This window comes from Dermochelys coriacea, chromosome 2, assembly GCF_009764565.3.
Source record: "Dermochelys coriacea isolate rDerCor1 chromosome 2, rDerCor1.pri.v4, whole genome shotgun sequence".
In the NCBI taxonomy this organism is placed as follows: Eukaryota; Metazoa; Chordata; order Testudines; family Dermochelyidae; genus Dermochelys; species Dermochelys coriacea.
The window spans coordinates 240,136,417-240,161,198 of NC_050069.1; the positions used below are offsets into that span (position 1 = coordinate 240,136,417).

General features: G+C 41.3%; 1 protein-coding gene across 11 annotated transcripts in view; it reads left to right on the forward strand.

Annotated features, from left to right (window-relative positions):
• Nucleotides 1–24,782, forward strand: part of JCAD (junctional cadherin 5 associated) — a 100,931-nt gene that overhangs the window by 23,817 nt on the left and 52,332 nt on the right. For 2 of the 11 annotated variants that reach the window (XM_043509514.1, XM_043509519.1), the window contains exons 1-2: nt 20,000–20,174; nt 23,783–23,845. The exons of 2 other annotated variants lie outside the window; for them this stretch is intronic. The gene's annotated coding sequence lies outside the window, so the exon portion shown is untranslated. Of the gene's footprint in view, nt 1–2,745; nt 2,902–2,979; nt 3,057–18,593; nt 18,829–19,922; nt 20,175–23,782; nt 23,850–24,782 lie in introns of those variants that run through there. 7 more of the 11 variants (XM_043509515.1, XM_043509518.1, XM_043509517.1 and 4 more) reach the window with 6 other exon arrangements.

The window sequence follows — 24,782 nt, forward strand, 5'->3', positions numbered from 1 at the left end:
CTATTTAGCTTAACAAAGAGGAGGTTAAGGGGTGATTTGATTACAGCCCGTAAGTAACTAGATAAGGAACAAATATTTAATAGTGGACTCTTCAATCTAACAGCAAAAAGTATAACACAATCCAATGGCTGGAAGTTGAAACTAGACAAATTCAGATTGGAAATCAGGTGAAAATTTTTAACAGTGAGAGTAATTAACCATCGGAACAATTTATCACAGTTGTGGTGGATTTTCAATCATGGACAATTTTTAAATCAAGATTGGATGATTTTCTAAGATATTTTGGGGAAGTTCTATGGCCTGTGATTTACAGAAGGCCAGATGAGATTATCACAGTGGTCCCTTCCAGCCTTGGGATCTATGGAAAAGCAAAAACCAGAATTTTTTTAGTTTTCAAAAAAAAAAAAAACATTTGAATCAAATATTATCAAAATGCAAAATGTTGGATGGAAACATTATGACTAGTTTTCTGGGATACGTGAAACATATGAAAAATTTTGAAAGAAAATTTCTCACTTCATGAGGGGAAAAATGCATTTTTGACCAGCTGTAGTGGAGAGAAAAGAATTAACTTTCCAAGTAGCTGAGAGATGGTGATATGGTAGCCAGTCCAGACTAAGATGAGCTTCTGTCGTGAGAGAGTAGGCCAGAGTCTTGTATTATAGATTTTAAGCTGTTTGAAAATTGGAAATGTGACCTCTAAATTCTGACTTCTCTGAAGGGGATAACACCCTGTGCCCCTCAACTCCTCCAAGTTAGAAAGCAATGAACAATTTTTTAAAAATTGCTGCAGATAGCATCATGCTTTCCTCAAGTCTCATGCGCAGAACTGTTCCCTTTCTCTGCTCTCTTCAGATACTAGAGACCAGCACAGAAGGTCAAAGACTGAAATGGTCACAGATTTTTACACTCTGTACTTCTACACTCCCCTTTCCTCCTCCCCCTCTATTGTGTCATTTAGGCACCGCTTTGCATTGGGTTGGGGTGGAAACCCAGCAGAGGCAGAATTCCTTTCAGAGCTCCTGGCATACATACAGGGATGCTGCATAGAATCACAGAATATTAGGGTTGGAAGAGACCTCAGGAGGTCATCTAGTCCAATCCCCTGCTCAAAGCAGGACCAATCCCCAACTAAATCATCCCAGTCAAGGCTTTGCCACCTTTAAGGATGGAGATTCCACCACCTCCCTAGGTAACCCATTCCAGTGCTTCGCCACCCTCCTAGTGAAATAGTTTTTCCTAATATTCTCCCCTACCACCTTGTCTGCTCTGCTTGTCAGTGCTTGGGGGCAGATCCATAAGTTCATCTTCTCCACGCCCACTGTTTCAAGGGATGCAGAGAGGGAGCAGTTCCTGGACTCCAAAACAGGCAGGGAATGCATTTGTGCCTGGCTGCCACTCAGGGGCACCCTATCCCCTTCCTTGCATACCCTCAGAGTAGTGTGGCACAGCCTAGTCCCCAGAAAGCTTACTGCAACCAAACAGCTTTCTCAGTTGTTTGAGTCCTCTCATTATTTTAGTCCCATCCTCGCGAAGATTTGAATTATTACTTTGCCAGCAGCACATACCTTGTGGCCTTTCTTTATTAACGCTCAAGATTAAGTCTAAGGTGACAATGTGCTTTCCATGCTGAAATTCCATTCTAAATGATAAAGCCATAAGGGCTCTAACAGTTAGAAACTGAGATCAGGTTCAACTGGAGTGTTAACGTCAAGTCCACCTAAGCTGGAGTTAATAAATATCTCAATACTGGAAAAGACAAAGAGTTTTAAAAAAAAACCCTGTTGAATATTTATAACCATGACCAAGTAGGACAAGTCCTGTTGGTGTTTACCTGTCAGAATTTCTAAAATACAGGGCATCTTGCAATGGACTGGCTTTGCTCCTTTGCTGGGGAGATATATCAGATTGCTCAGAGGTAAACTCTGCTGATCAAGCTCACCAGTTAATTCTGTTACCAGTGCCACAAATGTACAGTTAGCAGCTGATCATGGTGTCTGCACATATGAGACATATTATGATGCTTTAAAGAATAAGGCAGACAAATGCACATACATAGAACTAAGTTTTCAAAGGGCCAAGGGTCTGTGTGTACACATCTGCCTGCACACAGTAATGAGGAAACTGCTTACTTAAGTACCCACTTTGGCTGCCTCAATCTGCAGTTTGGAGGCCTGAGCAAATGTTGAGTGTGCAGAAAGTGGGGCTGTGGCAAATTGCCAGTATGATTATGATGGGTCCCGCACTTCCTCTTCTTGGAGGGGGTTCAGGGTGGAGTTTCCTGCCCCTGAACTAGGGTATCTACTGTCCCACTAATAACCCAGAGAAGGGTAGTAGAGAGGGAGGGACCTAGGTCCCTCCTTTACTCCCGGTCCCAGCCCAGGGGCCCTAGGGATAGTGGTAAAGCACTTGAACTAGTGCTTCCTTCCCCTGGCCTACTTCCCTCTCCTGCTCTTCAGGTTGTGGGGCTTCCTGCCCTCTCTCTCTGCACAAGCCGGGTGTCTCTTAACCTAGGGTCTTGGTCTTCTAGCCAGCCACGGCACTTCTCTAAACTCTCCTCTACTTCAACTCCTTCAAACTGCTCTCTGCACCAACTCCTTCCCATGGCTACTTGAAGCAGGGTTTTTTTTTTTAATCAGGTGACTAGCTTCAGGTGCTCTAATTGGCTTCAGGTGCTTTTAATTAATCTATAGAAACCTTTCTTCCCTTTACAGGGAATAAGGCTTCTCCTCATCCTGGGACTTACATATCTCTCCTATATCACTCTCCTGCTCCCTTCTGGCCATGCTGAATCTTTGAAAACTGGGCCTACATTCATGCTAGCAGCCATTCAGGAAAGCAGCAGCAGCAGCAGCAGCAGCTGCAGCTGCTAGAAATGACAATGGCATCCAAAAGAATAAAGTGAGCTGATGATTATGACAATAATCCAATAGAATCCTCTGGGTTATTTTGTTTGGTTTCTTTCAGTGAGTTTAGTGCAGGTGAATTTTCATTGCCAGGCTGGGGGTCCTGGAGACTGGAAATCTCTGTTCGCCTATAGAGCAGAAACGGCACAGGTAGCAGTGTGAGAGTCTCCTTGCTGTCCTGCCTCAACCCCCATGGGAGTGGTCAGCCCTGGGGCAAAGATAGTGCGTTTTCCCCATCCATTCAGCCCTCACTCTCCCTGCTGAGTCTGCCAACAAGAATACCTGTTAGTGCCAATTGTGGTGGTAGTTTGTTATTTATGGATGTAAGCTCACTAGGAGCTGGACTCTGTGGGACAAAACCTCCTGTGGGGTAAAGTGGTGTAGCTCCTTCGGCTTCAGTGAAGTTAAACCAATTTGCACCAGCTGAGGATCTGTTTCTAGTTTGCAACGCTCTCTGATTTGTTTTTAAATGTGTATCTGATCTTTGCCTCTGTGATCTCCTCAGCACCAGCACCCTCACTGTTACTGGTGGAGAATAACAACCATTCCAAAAGCGCTCTGGGATGACAGCCACTTTTATCCTGATGGTGTAGCCAGAGAGTGCAGTGGTGTTGAAATGCACTCTCAGGAGGCTTTCCTCTTTCTAGCGGGTTGTCATTAGGGAAGTGCACCCTTTGACTGATGTTTCAATGCCCAAGTGTGTCCAATTATCACAGATGTAATTCTTACCAGTTTTGCTGTCAAGGCAGAAGTATAATCTCGCACCTCATAAGCAGCAGGACTTGCTGAATGTGCTTGTTCTTGTCCTCCCTGCCATGCGTTACATCCACCTCTTGGCTCTTTGCAGAATCATCTTGTTCACTGGAGGGTGCATAGTTTGGTGACATTGTTTTATTAAAAGATGAGAGACTATTTTCTCCAGCCTTGAGAGAGTGCAAAACATCTGTTGCTTCACAGATCTGCCTTTGTACTACTCCAATTAGATTTGTGTACTGTACAGTGGAGACCACTGAAAGGTGAAATCCCTGCAGGGACGGATTTGTGAGATTCTGCAGGAAATTGGTATTACAAGTAATTGTTTCCTGCTGAGGGATCTATCAGAAATTCACAGAAAAGCTACACTTTTCATCGTCTCCTGTAAAGAGTACCTAGAAAACTAAGGTTCACTTACTCCGCAGGTATCCTGCGGTGCATGCACATGGAACTCTGTATGCACTCCTGTTACAGTGGTTATCTGTCTAGTTATGACTAGCTATGCTGGGGTTGGCTTGTAAAGATATAATAATGTTCTGTAAATTATAAATCTGCTTAAATGGCAAATGAGGAGAAGTTGGATATTTAGGACCCTCTGCACTAGGACTTTGTCAGCTAGTATTGGCTAATGCTACCTACCTTTAGTGTGTCAGATTACAAAACCTTCTTCTAAAGTTAAAACAAAATGTTCTGTCATTTAAAAAAAAAAATTCCTCTCCTAGTTATGTAACACTTAGGATGTGTCTCCTTCATTCTCAAAGAGATCAGCTGCAGCTCAACTTTCTTCTCTGATTCCCACTAATTTTATAATGTTCCTGATGTTTCCTCACATTAACATGATCTTATTTAAAATAAGAAGGCACTCATATGATGGCATATATGACAGCTTTGCAGTAATACTGATTTCTACCTGTATGTAGAGTTCAGTGTAAATGCTGGCTTACCCCCCTCAAGAATCCAGTTGTTGCTTTAACCTGTGATAGTCCTGGTAGACTATATTTTGAGTCAGAGTAATGTTAACTATAGATGGGAGCTTGCATCCTGGTGTACTCTGTCCTTCCCTCACTCCCTGTAGATTTTCAAAAGTAGGCTACTGTCAGCAGCTGTTTTGGGTGCGCCATCTCCATTGAATGTGGGCCCTGTATTATTCATTTGGCTGTGTGACAGCTCTAAACTTGAAGCAACTGAGACTTTGAACTAGATAAAAGGAAATCTCTGCTATAATTATTGCAATCAGCAAAATACACAGTGCATTGTAACTATTTTTGTAACACAAATAATATGCAGTTTCCAACCTAAGTAAAACCTCTGTGTTTGGCTTTCCAATAAAATTGCTACTTGAACCTCTGTCACGTGGGTTGAAAAATATATAAACTCCAGAAACCATGTTTGCTAGCTCTGCTGCTCCTCCAGTGCCAATAATTTCAGGAGAAAGGATGGTCCCTTTTGATACATGCATTGTAGTACTACTGGAGTATAGTGGCCAATTACAGGAAACATACAGTATACCGCATGTATACAGATGGACAGCCAATTTCTCTTCTGAGACACTCACAGTAACGGTCATCTTCAGTATTCTGCAAACCTATATGTGCAGATTTCCTGCTGATGTCAAGCAGGAAACATACACACATAGGCAGAGGAGACACTACATTTGCACATTACTGTGCAAGATTGAGAGCAGAACTTTTCCTTCTTCCTTCATTCCCATATTTAAAGAGTTTCTTCATCCTTCTTCTAATCATGGTGCTGATAATATTGTAACGTGGTATTTAATTTTTAAATGGAAAGTTTTACTTCTAAATCCTGGATTTACTTCTAATTCCTTTTTGAAATATATCTCCACATCTGCATGCTATTCTTTAAGGTATCAATATGAGAATGCAGTATAGTATTGGGAGGGAGAGATTTTTTCTTTGTGGTGTTGGTGAACTCTCTGAAAGAATTTTATTAAGGATGGATGCATTTTTTCAGGAATGAGCTATGCTTAGATCATTTGACTTTAAAGTTATAAGCCTCTGATTGCAAACCTAAGTTTACCTGCCACCAGATCAGTTCATCTGGTGACTTGTTGTAACCATTGCCTGACATCACCAGGAATAAACATGTTAAATCGATTAGGCCTTTTACAGTCTAGCACGGATTTAGGTAAACTGCATTAAAGTTTGCCAAACAGAAGGGTTTGATGAAAAGAACAGATTGTTCACGTGGAACCCTGTGAGAGACAAATATTTGAGAAGTGCAAGAGTGTCTGTTACATGGACCCCTAACTGCTTTATCACATGAGAGAAGAATTTAGCCAAATGTAATGCACTTATAGCATAAGAACTTGGTTGAAAGATTTTTGTCAGATCACCCAAACAGATATTTCATCTCCAGCAAAAGGTACTGCCATCAAAATAGATGAGTTCCCTACACACGTTTCTCAATTGCTTATTTCTCTGCACACCATGCATAAAGATAATTTGCTTTTTGAATTCGGAATTAATTCAGTGCAGTGAAATGGTGAGGTACTCTCTCTCTTTGTACCTGGATTTTCATAACTTTCTTATTATTTTTATGTCTAGCTTGAGGGGAGAGGAATATGGATGACAAATTCAGCATCACATTGGGATGCTTGGTTAACTTAAAAAAACTATGTAGGGCTAAGAATGAGTTTATATTGTGCTTCTAGTCTCTTGTGTGTTTGTTAGAGATTCAAGACAGGCCTGTTCAAATCATGAGAGAAAAAATTAATAATAAACACTAAATGCTTAATTCAGTTAATGAAAATTTTTAGGTTTTGGGGTTTTTTTTGTTTGGTTGGTTTTTTTAAAGGAAATGTTTGTGGTCATCAAAAGTGCTAGAATGGCCTGCCTGGTAACTGAAGTCCTCTGTCTAGTTACAGTGCAAGCAGCAATGTAAGCTCTCCAAGTTGCCACATTTATGTGTGTCAGTCCTGATCTGGAGTAACCACCGCTAAGGCTACGAAGATAGTTCAATTTCCACACCATTCACTCATTACCGTCTCTGTTAAGACTAATAAGGATGCCAAGTACTAAGGCCAATTGTGGTGCTGTTTGTGTTGAGGAAACCATTGAGAAATAGAGGGAGACCATTGTTTAAGGATCAGAAAACAAACTCTTCTGTTCCTTGCTTTCTAAAAAAGGGGGAAATTAAGAGGTAGGGCTCCACGCGCAATTCTTCATTCAGGTCATTTTTGTGTTGCTTTTGTAGTATAAATAGTATTGTGTGCATGATCACACATGTGCTCTTGGATTCCTACAAGGAACAACAAAAGAAGGACATAGTAAGAAGATGTAACTCTATTTTAATTTCCTGGTTTTAGTGGATTTAAGTTAGATCTTCTGTGTTGTTCTGACTTACTGCAAGATTTTGTGTGTGAATTTTATTTTCAATGATAATTTGTTCAGATGTTGCTTATCTATCTCCCCAAACTTTCTTGAATGCACACAGAGGTCTTAACTACTGTTTTGGCCCAGAATTTCCTTCTAGGCTCATGTCCATTTTGGAATACTCATGGGCTGAAGGGAGCTGAATAACCTTTCTGGGATCAAGTATCAAAGGGATAGCCGTGTTAGTCTGGATCTGTAAAAGCGACAAAGTTGCTGCTTTCTGGGGTAGAGCCTCAACTGTTTTAATTTGGTGTAGCTCCATCAACTCTACAAAGTACCTCCATCTCCCAGGGGGGACGGGGGGGAAAGACACAGGCAGGGGGCTGCTTTTGTTTCCATTCTGCCTCTTTCCCCTGAGCAGAGAGTGGTCCAGGCTCCCTGGTCCCACTCCAGCTTCCAGCTTGGCTGGGGACAGGGTCTCCTAGGGAAGAGGCGGGGTGGGGCTTTGGGGGAAGAAGAAGGGCCCCGGGGTGCGGTGGGGGGGACAAAACCCTTTCTGTCAGCGTAGGGTTATGACTACCTACAGGGCTATGCTGACACTGCTATGCTGGTATATCCATAGCGTCGACATACCTTGTGACCCTCATTTGGCATTGACCTTTAACATCGCATGCCAGGGCTTAAGGAATGCACAACTGGTTTCATATTTCTGAAAGGGCCCTCGGCTTTCAAAAGTTTAAGATATGCTAGGTAGTCTGACTAGCTATTTAACAAGGCTGTAGAACCTCTCCCATGGTGATTCCTGCATCTAGCCCAACAGCTTGTGGTTGAACCAGAGCATAGATGCAGGGGAGAGAGCCCATGACAGCATGGCTCCTAGTGGAACTGTATTGTCGGGTGGAGTGGGCTGACTAGGAAGCACGTGAAAGGGCCAGGCTGGCTGTGCTGCTGCCTGGGAAACTTCCAGCTTGCAGCCTGACTGGTTTGTGTAGCCCTCGCCTGCATGTGGTATCTAGGCCACATTCTCTCCCCCAGCGTGGGGTTGGACATCCCTACCTCGTGAAGTGAGACTGGGAAGGACACGTCATGAGATGACCCTCTTAGAGTTCCTCCTGGGCGTTTCCCCCTGCAGTGGGGAGTTGCCCCGGGCTTGATTGGGCTCATAATTTGAGATGAACTCTACGTTCTGTCCTTCCATTGGTTACCCTGTGTTCATACCCTCTTTTGCTCTGAGCAGTATCACCCTCTCAGGTTGTAGTCAGTCCACTACCAATAAGGGATTGCTAGAAAGTTGATATTTTCCTCTGTTTGATATCAGTGATGTGTGTGTTAGGAATGAACAGATTAATTTTTGAATCTCACAGTACAAGTGTATCCTCACATTATTCAAGCCTTTAATCAGCCTATCATTTAATGTTATAGTTCTTGAAGGTTATTTCTCACAATGCCTATAACCCATCCAATGTCAGGATTGAGACTTAAACCAATAAGAACAAAGAAGTGATTAATCAAGATTTTCACAGTATCCTTTATTTACCCTATTGATCCTAAGTGCGGTACATATGGCGTTGTATATAGGTACAACTGTAGTTCTGATCCCCCTACAAGAGAACTATATGGGCGTAACCTGGGCACATTAAAGATGCAGTGGCAGCCTTAAATCATATTTTCCTAGATTTTTTTAAAAAAGCCTAATAAAGTGTATATTGGCTCCTTCTCATTAATCCAAATGAGAGTTTGCCTAATAAAGGATTTTATTGTTATAATGCTTAGCCCTAGTTAATTAAGCACTGGTACTTCTCCTGTATTCCAGAATGGAAGGTAACACCTTAACTTAATTAAAGAAAACAGTTATAACATGAAAGTAACAAAACCTGTGCTGATGCCTTTTACCTCTTAACAAGATTTGTTTGTAACAACAATTTTCTGACAAAAGGATATTGGTATAAAGAATTAACAGATTTCAAAGACTTTCATCTTGGTAGGGTGACTACTTCTTTCCTAGCCTTTTTATGTAAATACACTATACTAACATGACCATGACCCTTGGGAAAAATCAGTGTAATTAACATGACTTTTTCACTACTTATATACATTTCTCTTAGTCATCACCAATCTGTGGTCAGAGGGCATTAGAGTAGACAGACACAAATTATTTTAAGATGGCCAAATCATGCAGTTCTTAGTTGGTCTTCCTCGGGAAGCATTTCCATTGGAGTGGGGCTAAGATTTTAGTTGGACAGTAGCAGTTGGTCCTAAGTGTATATGGAGAAGGAAGTGTGTAATGTGCACTGGGGTAAATTCTGCCTTTACATATGTGCACAGGCCATGCATTGAATGCAATGAGTCTCACACCTGTTTGTTTGTCTAAAAGGCAGAAGCTCACATAAAGGCAGAATCGCTCTGTTACTAGCGGTTCAAGGGAAAATGAAGCTGGTCTATCATGAATTTGTGCAAATAGTATGCTTCATCTAGAGATAATTTTGCTTGGACTTGTATGTTCAACATACATTGACCAAAGTCGACCAATGCTTTTGCATAGATAACAATACAGCCACGGAACAGTTTGATAGCGGTGTCAGTCAGCCATTTTAGAATGATTTTCTATTAAAAGCTTGTTAAAAGCATAATCCTAGGGCCCCACAAGAATATTAAGAATCATTTGTGACATTGGATAACTATGTAGAAAAGCTCTCCCTGTTCCCGTCTTGATGGGCTGCTCTTGGATTGGTTCATTTCCCTGGCCTCTTTCCAGCAGCTCCAGAATCTGTATAACCATCCATGTCAAGATTTGTTTAGATTTGTAAAAATTGTGGCACTTCTGGTATATATCAGTTAGATAACAAGAACTTCTACCCACCTCAGAACCGGATTGTCTAATGCTCAGTATTCCTCAGTTAAGGGCATGTATCTGTATTTTTCTTTCTACTGTTTTAACCCAGTGGATGACAGTTGCATCTATAAGGCTACTATTTGGAGGTAAATATAGCTATTCACATTCAAAACCAAAAATTGCCCTCAAAATATTCTTGTCAGTTCAAAATTATCATGGTTGTTTAGTTCCTTGGGTAGTACATTCCTTTTTTGTGAGGGCCTAATGATTTGAAGGAGTTCTGCGGTCTCTTGTAGAGCTATCTGGATGTGTCTGTAGTAGATGCATCTTTCTCCACACCGCGTCATCGTTATCATATACTAACTACTTTCCTCATGGAAGAGTCACATAGAATGTTATCCTTTCTATAGATTCTTTTAAACCAACCTTATGATTCTATATCAGGGGCATAATTCCTCATTAATATCTGTAGGACGGTTCAAAAAGGATTTTGGTTCATAAAATAATATCTATAAAATTCTATTTAATTTCTATGGAAGCCTATTGGTTTCTTCTCTCTTAAATTCTATAGAATTTAGGGTCTATAGCACAAAGCACTTACAATAAGCTATTTTTATTACTGGCACTTACATCATGGCTTGGTCATTGTCCTAGACTCAAGTTAATTTCCTACTGTGTCCTACTGTAACATAAAATTCTGTGCTAAAGATTATTGCATCATAGCCTTTGACACAGTGCTTTATGTTACTTTAGGAAACCATTGTATCAAACTAATTTACCATTGTTTAATACCAACATGTGCCATTTTGTTCATTTCTTTTTTCAAAAAGAATAATTTCAAGAATGGAAAACTCCCCATTGACCTATAGAAGCCCAATGACATGAGATATGTGAAACTATGCTGGACAAAGAACTAGATAACATACTGTGAGGAGTATTCTTGATCTGGCAAGTGGATGGACTAGGTGACTTAGAGAAGGAAAAGACTAACTCCTGTGATATCCTAATTCAGTTTTGTGGAAAAAAAATCTTTGAAGATATAATTATCTCTTACTTTCCAAAACCAAACAAGGAACCTTGAACTTGCCAGGCTGGATCAAACTCAAGGTCTACCTGGTTCAATATTTGGTCAATATTGACAGTGGCCAATACCAGCTGCTTCAGAGGAAGAAACCCTATAGTAGGCATTTATGGGGTAACCTGCCCTAGCGAAAGTTTCTTCCTAACCCTCCGGTAGCTAGAGGTTGGTTTATGCCTTGAACTTGAAGGATTGTATTCCTTCCAAACTCATATTTTTGAATAATTACTATAGTAAGTAGAAAGAAAAGGAGTACTTTTGTGGCATCTTAGAGACTAACAAATTTATTTGAGCATAAGCTTTCGTGAGCTACAGCTACAGCTGAAGCCCACAAAAGCTTATGCTCAAATAAATTTGTTAGTCTCTAAGGTGCCACAAGTACTCCTTTTCTTTTTACGAATACAGACTAACACGGCTGCTACTCTGAAACCTATAGTAAGAAGGAATTTTTATTATAGATATATTTTTTCTAGTTCCTGCTAAGCTCTGGGCTGCAGTGATATCTTGTGACAATGAGGTCCACAATCCAAATGGTTGCTTGTGTGAAAAAGCTTTTCCTCTTCTCAGTTTTGAATTTGGCACCTTCCAATTTCATTGATTGTGCCCTTGTTCTTATATTATGAGACAGGTGAATAGAAACTCTCAGTCTACCATACCTTCTCTTTATCCTTGTATACTTTATCACGTCTCCTCTCTCAGAAACACAATCCCGGTCATTTCAATCACTCTTTATATGAGTGAACAGATGAGTTTCTCATGATATACGCTATGTCTTTGTAAGTTAAATTACTTCTAGCACCTGAGAATGTGTATGTAGCTGCTCTAAAACTGGAATTACTCTTTTCAAACTAGCTGTACAGTTAGTTTAATAAAGGAGGCTAAGGGTGTTTGGGCACCATTAGTTACCCTGAACTTTTGTGAGTGGCTATATTGGACCTGATTCTGTTCTCACACCAGTTTTACACCAGTGTAACACCATTTGGTCAGATCCTATTTTCATCTGTGTAAATCTGGAGTGACTCCTTTTGAGACTAGATTTACACTGGTACAGGTGAGGCCATGATGAGCCCTACTACTTTAGTGGAGTTACTTCAGCTTTAGGACTCAATCCTACAATGTGCTGAGCACTTCCTGGGAGTTGGTGAGAGCCCTCCACTACCACTGAAGTTAATGGGAATTGAAGACATTAGCACCTCCCAGGAGCTGCTTAATACCTTTCAGGATCAGGACTCTATGCCATTGTAAATGAGATCTGGACCAGGCCTATTCCTTTTTATCTTTTGTTGCACTAACTTATTTTCCTCATTACAGCTACACACATACTATGGCCCTTCATCATCTGACTCTTATGGGATTCACACCCTTTGCTGGTACTTTATTCCCATCTTCTCTAGACCAGGAAATCATCTTAGAGACCTGGTCAGTATTTGAAAATGATAAACTGCTAACAGTGGGTGTCGACAATGGGTTTAGCTGAGCCACTGCTGATACCCATTCTCAACAATGAGTAGTTTTGCCAGTGTAGACAAGGCTTGAGTGCTGATTGGTTTAAGCACGGTTCTCTAGAAAAATGCTAGCATCGTTTCCTTGGCCATTGTTCTTCAGATCTCCTGACTCTTAGCCCTTTGCTTTAACTACAAGACTGTCCATGTCTTTCTAATCTTTAATTAATTGAGCTCAGCACTCCATATTACTCTCATGAAGCTAGTTCAAGGCATCAGAATTCTACAGAGCAAGACAATTCTAAAATAATTTTTTGAAACAACATCATAGGTCTAAGGTGCAGTATTCTGTGCTGCAGTGTAACAGACTTCATTATAGGGCAGATTCTCTTCTGCATCTGAGCTCTACTTAGGGCCCCTACACCAACTGAGGACCAGCAGAACAGAGGTCTACCCTCTCAATAGGTCCCTCTGTCCCTGACACCCTCTATACCAAGCTGGAGGTGGTTGGCACAAGTGCTGGCTCTGCTAACTTTTTCCAGCCGAGAGATCCCTCAATCCATGCCAGAATAATTTTCAGCTGGCCAGTTCTGACCAAGATTCGGTCCCTTTCTCACTCAGTTTGTAAGCAATTTTAGTTCATATTAGGTCTAGATAACAATTGCTTGACATTGGGGATTTTCTGGAGTTCACGTGAGAAATGAAGGGGCAGAGAATCCCACTCAGGAAATTTCTCTGACATGGTCACAGGGTGAAAAGAAAAGTTTCATAAATAATAGACAGAGGGCTCTCTAAGCCTTGTTCAGACACTTAGCGTATGTCTATACTGTGATAAAAGACCCATGGCACAGCTAACTCAGGCTCATGGAGATCAGGCCATGGGGCTATAAAATTGGGGCTTTCGGGAATGGAGGTTGTTCGTAACTCTGAAATGTTCATCACTAGTCTGAACAAAACATTTTGGTTCTTTCAAAAGTTTACAACTGAACATTGACTTAATACAGCTTTAAAACTTTACTATGCAGAAGAAAAATGCTGCTCTTAACTATCTTAATTTAAATGAAACAAGCACAGAAACAGTTTTCTTACCTTGTCAGATCTTTGTTTTAAAAACTTTCTCTTTATTTTTTTAGTAGTTTACATTTAACAAGTACTGTACTGAATTTGCTTTTTTAATTTTTTTTGTCTCTGCTGATAGCATAATTCTGGTTCCAAATGAGGTGTGTGATTGACTAGTCAGTTTGTAACTCTCATGTTTGTATTCTGAGGTTCTATTGTATTTCAGGAGCTTATTTTTCCCATTATTATTTCATGTTTTAGAGGCTCCAGGCAGTTTCAGCTTAAGTGTTAGCTGAAATCCTATGTTTGGGGGGGGAAAAGAATTTGATTAATGTAGTGTATTAATTCCATCACTAGTACCCCTATCTGTGCACCAAATGCTCTGACCTGTCTCAGTGACCCAGGTGTCCATGGCACAGTCTAACAACACAGTGAGCCTCAGTAGAGAGGCCAAAGACTGAATGGACTTGAAAGACCCCTTGAAGTGGTCCTTCTAGGTCAGGGCTGAAGCACACTGACCCAGCTGTGCAAGGAACCTACACTGCTGCTACCCATGCTTTATTAGTTCAGTGACTTAAACACAGAACTTAGTTCCCCACAGATTCCAATACAGCACTTTTCAAGAACACTAAATACACATTACATTATTTTAAAAGAATAATCACTAAAAAAAAATACCTTGACTGATTCCCCACCACTGAAAGGCAGCCCTTCTAATCTGCTTGTTAAAGAACGTTTAGGAAGCTGTTGAAGCTGTTAAGAAATTGAATCCCCAAGTGACGAGAGTCAAAAATACTGCTGAAGAAGCAGAAAAGAACTGACAAATGAAAACATCTCCTCTCCGTGGCAAGTCTTGATGCTTTCCTCCACGTAACTATAAAATATTTCAAGCTAACATGCTCCAAATGAAAAAAAGGTGCCAATTCTATAAACAGGTGTTTGCTGACCGTATGGGCAATGCAACATGTTTTTCTGCAAACGTATAATAGTAATTTTGCTTACGAATAGCATCTGTTCCAAGAAAATTTAATATATTGTGGCTGTAACGTGTGCTATATAGGACAGAAGAGGGAGGGAAAATAGCCATGGATTTAAAACTACATCTGTGACTAGTTAGTTATGGTAACTCTCAGGTATGTGGTGGTTTCAGCATGTGTTCTAGAATGCAGCAATAGATTAGCAACAAGAGCTATAGAGAAAACTATGAAAAATCAATACACCTACTCATTCAAAAAAAACCCCCCCAAAACAAAAAACCCTACAAAGTGTCAGTCCTATGTCATTCACTGAACACTTGCTGGCTCTGAAGCTCTAGCCTCTATCACATTCCCAACCAGGTGCAAAACCCATTGACACGAGATCACTTCCAGAAACGAGACATAACACTAATAACGAGCTTAGCAGAAATGGAGGGAAAGCATTGACCTTGATCAGCAAAGCTGAGAGTGGAACGTGAACTGTAACCTTAGGGGATGAGCGAGTTGGGAAAGAATTGCTAAAGGCCAAGTCCTGATCCCACTGAAGTCAATGGTAAAACTCCCATTGACTTCCATGGAAGTGGAATTTGGCCCAAAGTGAACCAGAAAGGCAGCAGGGAAATGCATTGAGCAGTGCAGTGCTTCCCACTCACTCACCATTGCCAAGAAGTGACCTAGGCTCCAGTACACTGAAGAAGCAAGACAGCTGTTGCCACAAAGAGCTGGCTGTTGTATGGTTTGCATTTGTTCCTTCTTCTGTGCTCCCTGCTTATTACTTTTATATGTTCCCCCATCCAGCCAATTTTTTCTGTATTTGTATGTTCCACCTTTGGATGTGTAACACCAACAGACCCCGGTCGCTGACGGGCAGGATTGAACCTGGGACCTCTGGAGCTAAATGCATGAGTCTCTACTGCAGTTAAAAACCATATGCCTCTTAGCTAAGGCTGTAGAGCAGACTCATTAATCTTTCTCACTAAGTGCTCTCGGTGCCACTAGATGGGACAGAACACCACACCCAAGAGGTGTGTGGGTTACGGCTGCAGCAGTTACCTTTCCATACTCGCCACTGACTCCAACTTATGGATGCTGCTTTCTAGTTTCTCAGGACTAAACCCCTTGCATTCCTGTGCTGGAAATTTGTCATCCCCAGATATTTTGAGACTGTTTTGAATGCCCTGCGGGACACCTGTCAGAATGTGAGATGAGTGAATAGGTGGCAACTTTACCTAGGGTCCTAGCCCAGCCCTCGGCTATGTCTTGCTGCAATTCTGAAACCTCCTCGCCTGTGCTTGCCCTGCTCTACTTCCACAGTCTGTACAAAATGTTATTGCTAACATGGTCTTCTCTCCTGCTACTGGATCATGTCACTCCTCTCTCAGAATCCCTCCTCGGCTTCTTCTCTCCTTCCCCCAACACCCTCATCTTTTGGGTTCTGCACGATGCCACCCCCATCCACATCTTCGCTTTCCTTTCCTCTTCCCAATTTCCTCTCCTAAATGTCCCTCCTATTAGACACTTCTCCCGTGGCTATCTCTCTTATGCTTGAATCTGCATACTCCTGAATGCCAAACACCTACCCTCTTCTCCAGAGGTTGAAGTCAATTGAACCAAGAGGGGGAGCTCCACTACACCAGTCAAGGTGGAGGGGGACCTGTGGCGAAGCACTACTCAGCCATGCCCGGGAGATCACTGTCTCCACTTTTAGTGTAAAAAGGGGAGCTGCCATCACCATCTCCCATGCTCCTCCTTACTTTAGCCCCCTGATCTTCTCATTGGAGTTACTATTTGTAGTATAGTAGCAGCTACAAGGCCCCAACTGAGAGAAGGGCCCATTTTTCTGGATGCTGTACAAACACACAGTAAGACAATGCCTGCCTTAAGAAACCTAGAGTCTAAAGGGTGAAAGAGGAAACAGAAGAGAAGTGACTTTCTCAAGGTCACACTGCAAAATAGTGGCAGAGCCAGGCATAGAACTTAGTTCTTGCGTCCCTGTCCAGTGCCTTATCCACAAGTCACCCTCTCTCATTCGGATCCTTCCATCAAATGCACCTCCAGTACTGCCACCCCTGAGCATTTAAAAATCACGAGTCTGGCCCCAAAACATCAGGAGTCATGGCTTAAAAATCATTTCTTTTTTAAAAATAATCCTTTTTTAAAATATTTGCCATCCAGTTTCTGAGCCTTTAGGTTACACTGAGTTTATGTTGTCAGGCTTTTCAGAAACTTTTTTTTTTTTTTAATGAAAGTTAAGATTCTCAGCTCCAAGAGCTGGGACTTTAAGAAAAACAGAAGCTATGGCAAGATTTCCAGTAAAATCAATGGAGTTGACAGTGCACTTCTTCCATAATTCTATTGACATTTGACAGCAACCCCCCAGTCTAAGAACTCTGGAAAATTACATTACCAAAAAATATCCACGCTGCTTTGAGATGTGAGCAGCATACGATTATATGGTGGATTTTGTACTGTACTGTGCTTAGATTGTAAACCCCTTGAGGCAAGGACTGCCCTTTCCTTTTTTCTGCACCCTGATGGTGCTTAATAAATAACAATCCCCTCCTTTACACTGGCAATTTACCCCATTCTCAGTCCCTTGAATGGCATGACAGCCTTTCCCTAATGAAATCAGCAGAGAGTTACCAGCGCTGAAGTGAAGAGGTGTTTTGTATATTGCATAGTAAACACCACAATAGCCGGTGAGAGGTGTTGAGGCCAAGGAGGAAGGGGGAAGTGTACAATGCTGCTTCTCATGACTGTATTCTCCTAATGAACAGCTGCTATAGGATAGCAAACAGTTCCTGATTGAGATAAGATTACACACATGCAAATGACACTAATCATCCCAGAAAGGGTTTTGCAAAAAGCGTCAGATTCTGGTTATTTTTTATTTGAACTTCCAGTTTTCTTAACACAGTGAAGAGATTTAAATATTCAATCCACTGTCAGTCCTTTTGACTGATGGCAAATTGTGTTATCTCATCTAGAGAGTATCTGTGATAAAACCCCTATGGTTGTAGTGAGACCATGTAATTTTTCTACGATGAGTGTAGCTGGCTGAAACATGGTGTAGACATTTAGCAGCAAAAGGAGTACAGCTTTTTCTGTACAGGCCCTGATCCTGCAGGTACTAAGCCCTTGCATAACTTTATGCATGTGAGTAGCCCCCTTGAAGGCAGTGGGGAGTACTCATGTGTGGAAAGTTATGCATGTGCTTAAGTGCTGGTTGGATCAGAACCCTATGGTTAGATAAGAAAGAAAGATTGTTAGATAACAGAAATTGCCAGAAGGGCGGTTTTATGGCTAAAGCATCAGAATGGGGGAGCAGGAAATCTGTATTCTATACTGGCTGTTTTGCAGACTCTTTGGATGACCTTGGGCAAGTCACTTAGAGTCTCTTCCTGTTTCCCCAGCTGTGTAATGGAGCTATAGTGCATCACATACCTGACAGGGATGATGTGAGGCTCCGTGCATGAACGTGGTCAAAGCCCTTTGACAGGTTTCAGAGGCACTGAATTTAGCTGTATGGAATGGAAATCAATCAACTTCATGAAAAAACTCCTACAGATACAGACAGACATCATCTTCCTTTCCAAATGCAAACAGATGGACATCATACCAAAAGGACTAAAGGTAAAAAATCCATTACAATCTACATAGCACATAGACTATGCTGAGAGATTGTGCCACACACTCTCAAAGAAACTGCAAAACCACCTGATCAACATCCTATACAGCAAACAGGGAAAGATTAAGAATGAGCGCTCAAAGCCCTTTGAGAGCCTTGGGTAGGCATCCATTGAGAAATGCAAAACAGCTGGTAAAACCAGGTGAATAATGAAAGAAATCACAGGTTTCAGAGTAGCAGCCGTGTTAGTCTGTATTCGCAAAAAGAAAAGGAGAACTTGTGGCACCTTAGAGACTAACAAATTTATTAGAGCATAAGCTTTCGTGAGCTACAGCTCACTTCATCGGATGCATTTCGTGAGCTGTAGCTCACGAAAGCTTATGCTCTAATAAATTTGTTAGTCTCTAAGGTGCCACAAGTTCTCCTTTTCTTTTTAATGAAAGAAATGACTCACAAATATGGAAAATTTCACTAAGCTGGAATCTATTCACCAATGATTTGCCCAGCTCTATAGCTTGAGCAAATGATGGAAAAAATATTCCTCCAATTCCTCTTTAAAAGAGATCATGAACTTCATCAACTAAATTACTCAGATCACATTGGGCCAACTCTGGTAATACTATCATTAAAACAGAGCTAGCTGCGACAGGATTCTATTACAACAGGCCTATCTGGGTGCATTTAAGAAGCCAAATAATTCTGTGTTTTTCTTTGGAGAAATTGCCAGTGGGTGGATTTGGAAGCATTGGCCTGTCTCTCCAGCCATCACTTACATGCAATGATTATCGTCTCCTGCCACCAGCATCCTGGCTCCCAGGTGACCCAAAAGCATTTCTCTGGATGAGGAGGGGACCCCTTTGATGTCTTGTCCTGGGTACTAGCCAAGCCTGTCAGACAGCATTAATTTTAAAAGTGCATCCTATTTTCCCCTTGATAGACTATAATCTTCCATTCTACAGATTTTCCATGCACAGAGAGCTGATGTTTTTCTTATTAACTATATAGCACTTACAGACTCAGCAGCTCCTGTGGGAGAGCTGGAGGTGTTTTGTTTGTCCTCTCAACGGAAACAATATACCCCATGCTGAAGGATGTTCCCAGCAAGTCTGCTGTTGTCAGAACTGGTGGCTGGTGCTCCTGGGTCAGGCTTTTCTGCTTTCCCGTTGTTGTTTTTCTAGGAAGATGCTGCATTTGGAAATCTGTCTGACTTGGCTTAATAGCCAGATGCCTGTATAGGAGGCCTGCAAAGGCACACCGCTCTGAGCGATGGGGATATCTGCTTGAAGCTAACCAGCCACATAGCTCCTCAGACATTCCCTTTTATTTAGATTTCAAAAGCACTGTGTATGCTTTACCTCTTGGAAGTGCTGTGCTGGACTCTGACTTCCCACAGCACAAGTAAGCACATTTACAGGGGTGGATTAGAGCAGGATTCACGGAGTTGTAGATCCAGGCCGTGGGCTAGAGGGGAACCCATACACTCATGAGGGCCCCAAACCTACAATTTGTTCTGCACAGCAAGATCCTCCGCTGACGCAAAACAAGTTGCAAAACTGGGGCCAAAGTTCAGATCTGTAGGAAAGGGCTCCACAGGGGGTCTGTCACAGGGACCTGGGACATGAGGGATGATTATCAGGTTGGGGCGCCTGAGAGTATTTGATTTGTTGTGGGCTGCTCTTTGCTTTGAGGGGAGCCTTTGGATTGGATTGGATCTGGTCCCCATTTCGTCTTAACCCAGCATCACATGTTTGTGAAGATTAACTTTTGAAGTGTGTGTGTGTGTGTGTGTGTGTGTATATATATCTGCAGCACATTAACAAGAATGTTTTTAATCCCGGGGGCTAAGCTACTTCAGGTGGCTAAAATGTTCAGAGAGGTGATAATGAAGAGAGATCTGATGGAATTCACAACAGCCATACCACCTGGGTTGAAACTAGAGTGGTTTATTCCTTTTAAAAAAAAAAGTTTTCTGTCATGGAGGAATCTTTGATAATTTGCAGGAAGCTTGAGGTTCACTTCAAAGCCATTAAGCTGCTGGGGAGGAAAGGCAAGGCTAGCTGTCTGCACTAGGCATGCTCCGCAGTGACTGCTTCATGCAAGGCTGGGCTCGCTCACAATATTTCCAAACGCAGAGAACAGAGGCAAGCATGGGGGAGCCACTTGGTAAGTCAGTGACATTCTCTTCCTACAGCTCCAAGTTAAAGCCACTTAATTTATTCAGCCTAAATTAAGAGTTTAAGGAAATTGTGTGGGTGGCTTTGTTGTTTCTCTGTAAGGCATGCTGCAAAAACGAACCAAGCCACTGCAAAGCTGTCATGCCGCTGCCAACGATTCTAACTTTAACTTTTTCTAAGTTTCTCTCCTCATGTCAAACCATTCGGCTTTTTGCTCTGTTCCGGACCTCTGAGTGTATGGTTCTTGCACACGCTGCTCTGACCGTTTTCAAACAGATGAATAGTTTTGCTGGAGCAGCAGTAGATTATTTGGTCTCCGCTGGTGTTAGTTGCAGATGTAACTGTTCGAGTACCAGAGAGTATGTGTTTACAAGCAGCTTGGCTCTCTCCTTCAGTTGTTTGAAGACTATGTGAGGTATGTGTTCCCCATTTGGCTTGGACACAGGGGGACCTAAAGTCCCCTGCTAGCAACTCCCGCTACCCTTTTTGCACTGGGTAGGTGGAATCAAAGAGATCAGAGCGAAAGGATTGGCTTCCCACACAGCAGTGGAAAGAGATCATATTTTCAAGGCAGGTTTTAGATCACCTCTATGCTTCTAATGAGTCTTCTGCAGTAAATTGCAGCCTGTGGTCTCTTCAAGTGACCTGCTGATTAATTGATTCAGTGACCACTGCTGTAGCAGATTCAGTTTCTGTACCGATAGCCCTGCAAAGTTTACAAACTTTCCCCCCACGTTTTTGACGTTTAAAATGTTCCATCAAAGAAATAATGATGTTAACCCAGGCTGCGGAAAGCACCACCCCTCACAGAGAGGGTTTAGTGCTTTAGGGATTAGGGTTTGGTAATCTGTGAGTGTGAAATCTAAATGCCTCTGTGTAGGTCTCCTTTATGGTGCCTTGCTGCTACATCCCTCGAGTTTTCTTACAATGTTTATTATTCCAAACTAAACCCCTTGTAAGGGAGATGTTTATTGAGCACTATAGCCAGCCCAGGGTCTCTGATTTTCCAAGCATCTCTCTCAAGATGTTACCAGTTTAGCAATAAAATGAAACATTTAGGTACTTTATAGCAGAGAGATGAGAGTACTGCTGTAACACGAACTAGTTTACTAAGAGAAACTGCATTTACTTCTTGCCAGGAATAACAGAAATTTAATGCTTGGGATCCATCTGGATGTTTCAAAAACTAAATAATTCCACTCTAGAATCATAACAACAAAGCATCAGTTACTCTAATTTGTACATGCAAGACAAAATGTGTGAATGGTTAATACCAGGCAGCTACTGGAAACTAACCTTTGTTCCTTCTTTTCCCCCGCCCCATAGTGGGTGAATTAGCAGTAGACATGAGAAAAACAGGCCCTTCTGTAACTAAATTAAAGACATTTAGTTAAATCCCCAAATCTTGCAAAGTAATTTTTGTGAAGAGCCATAATCTGGTTTGTGTCTAAGCACACCAAATAAGAAAACAGACTGTGAAGCAATCCTCTCCCTCTGTCTCTTTCTATGGTTTTTGAATTTCTTTCCTGCTTTGCTATTTTCTCTCTTTTAAAGCTACAAACTTGCCTTCACCCTGGAAAGTGCCTATAACAGCGTGAGACTTCTGTATCTGTTCATATCAATTTTCTTCCTGTTAATTCCAGTCTTCTCCCACATTGTAACCCACTTTCTGAACAGGAGAGATGAATTCTTTAGTGAGGTAAAAGGCCCTGGTTCTGCAAATGAATCCCAACTCCTGCTTAACTTTACTCCCATGAAGAGTCACAATAAAGTTAATGACTGTCTTTAAAAACTAAAATTGCCTTTAAAAACCTGATTGTTAGCATGTGATAATACAGTCATAGGCACTAATTCCTCTGACTGATCTATACATCTACCCCTGTGTCCATACGAGCCCCATTGACTTTAGGGGTGGTCTACCTGCACAGATTAGTTTGCAGGATCAGGGCCTTAAACCTGAAGCTGCAAAGGTTTATTATCAGTCTTAGTGCTGTCTATTATAAGTGCACCCTTTTACACTTTACTCAGTTGCCATTGCAAAGAGAAGAAAAAAAACTGTTGTTTTTCCATTGGGTGTTAGGCTGAATATTACATTTTAAATTGTCCTAGAACTACAAATTATAGCCCTGATTTGGGCATTGAATCCATCCAATGGACTTATGTGTCTGCAGAATCTCTTCTGGATTGGGTTTTTGTTAAGGATTCAGAAAAATTGTTTTTCCACGGTTAGGCATCCCAGAAGTTAAGACACTTCAGCTCACACTCTTAAGTAAAAATCTGAGTACAACTGCATGAGCAAGCATTTTGATCCATGTTGTCAGGATACCAAATCTTAGTGACAATGCAATGCGTATCTTGCCTTCTAGCCTAAAACATTCAGCCACGCTCCTGAGCAGTAGCTGAACTGTTTTCCTTTCTTTGCTTTAAAGAGTCTGCATTAAGTCAAAAAAGATGGTACCATTTGTTGTTGTTGTTGTTGTTGTTGTTGTTGTTATAAACAGTTACATGGAAAATAATGACCCAATTAAATTCTATTGTTAAAGAGCAGAATAAGCAACTTCTGAATAAATTACTGCAGTACTAATTGGCGAGGAATCTCATGGCTTTTACTCACTTGTTGTGTGTCCACTATTCTCCACAAAGCAGGAGAGTGGGAAGTGACAGGAACATTGGTTCTATCCTTCTTCCCAATGTACTAGCCTGTGCAGTTGAATTGCCATGGAATAGGGTTTGTAATTTAGAAAGGACCAATAGCAAATTACTATCTCCTGGGTCACAGGGTGGGATGGCAAATCTCTGAGGCACAATTCCTTCCCTGCACTGCTCCTAGATGGCATGGCAGCACACCACTACCTGCACAAAGCAGATTGTGAAATCACAGTCTAACCCATTGTTTCCAGGATGGGGGCCCTAGTTTGTCTCCTCACTTCCTGTAGCATTATTCAAAATTGCTGGCTATAAAACACATTCTCCTGTGCTCAAAAAGTACTAATCCGACTGAATCTGTAGGTTTTAGTCTTTTGAGTGTTAACAGATTACAGTAGTATATTGTTAGATACATAACTTGACTGGCTTTCTCATGACCTAAAGAGCACACAGAAAATAAACAAGGATCTATTGTTCAGTGGGGAAAAGCAAATGTTTTCTGTGTTGCTATCTAATTAAGAAAAGAGCATTTTAAAATAATTCTCCTGGCTGTCACAGCAATGACATGGCACATGCAAACTTGGGTTTTGCCAAAAGCAGATCTAGTTGGAGGGTGATGCATTTCTGAACTTCTCCATAATTTTCGAGCTGCTTATGAGCAGGCTGCAAGGTCCTGCCCAAATCTTCTATTTTAATGAATTTGGCCAGAGTCCATCCTAATTAATCTTGAGGGAGTTAGGGGTGGGAGAGCACAGTATGAAACAATTGTTCTCTTGTAATTTTCTTTTCACATGTGTTGACCAACCAAGAGCTATGTCTTCAAAATCCTTTGGGTCTCTTGCTGAATCCATTACACCAATTTGTTTGGTTTTAACAGATGTTGTTTTCCCCTTCATGAGTGGAAAGGGTTATCTCACTTGCTAAAACCTTGCTATTTGGCTTTGTTTCAAGAGCCTGTGGACTTGTGGAATGCTGGGGGAAGCTTACTCGCTAGGTCCAGCTACAAAGAAAAGGGTAGGTCAGTCTTTCAATAACTTTATACCACCTTTAAGATCCAAATGTAGATATCTACATAGATTGATGGGATTTTTTAACACCTACAGCAGGAATAACCTAAATATGTCTCTGTGCAATATATTGCTGATTATAGTAGACAATGAAAGATTGCAGCAGTATGTACATTGCCCAAGTAGTTCATGATTAGAACATTATTGAAATTTGTCAGTGATCACTCAGACAATATTAGATGGGAAGTATGTTTATAGTATTAACTATACTGGCCCAACTTTTCAAAAGTGGCTACTAATTTTGCATGCAAAAGACACAGTCATATATCTTAAAGTTGGCATCCAAAATTTGTGGCCATTTTTGAAAATTTGGGACAGTCCCTCTTCTATTGCTTGGCTATCACTTGCCTATTCAGTCTCTAAGGGCTTGTCTACACTAAAAAGATTTGCCACTTTAAGTACACCAGTGCAGTTAAAATAACAAACCCTTCCCTAGTGTAGATGCAGGTGTACTAGTATGGTTTTATTCTAGTTTGGGAAGATGAATAATCTGTATTGGTGTAAGGTACCTTTATACTGGTATAAGTGTTCACACTAGGGTTAAAATAATCAGCCTAAGCAATATATTATATTGGTATGATTTTTCTTGTGTATTCTAGCCCTTACGTTCTGCTTTCCTTACTGTCAAATACCAAATATTAAACTACTTAATGTGGAATTAATAATATTAACAATGTGGAAACTGAGGCAAAGAGGTTTCAACTGACACATGGCCACACAGTGTATCAGTGACATCCCCTGAATTAGAATTTAGGATTCTTGAATCTCAGTCTTATCCTTATTGTACTGGACCACGATACCGCTAAAATGTTACTTTGGTGTTTAAGTTCTTGCAGCGTATTAACAACAACAACAAAAGCCCTGCTGTGAATATATGGTAGGTC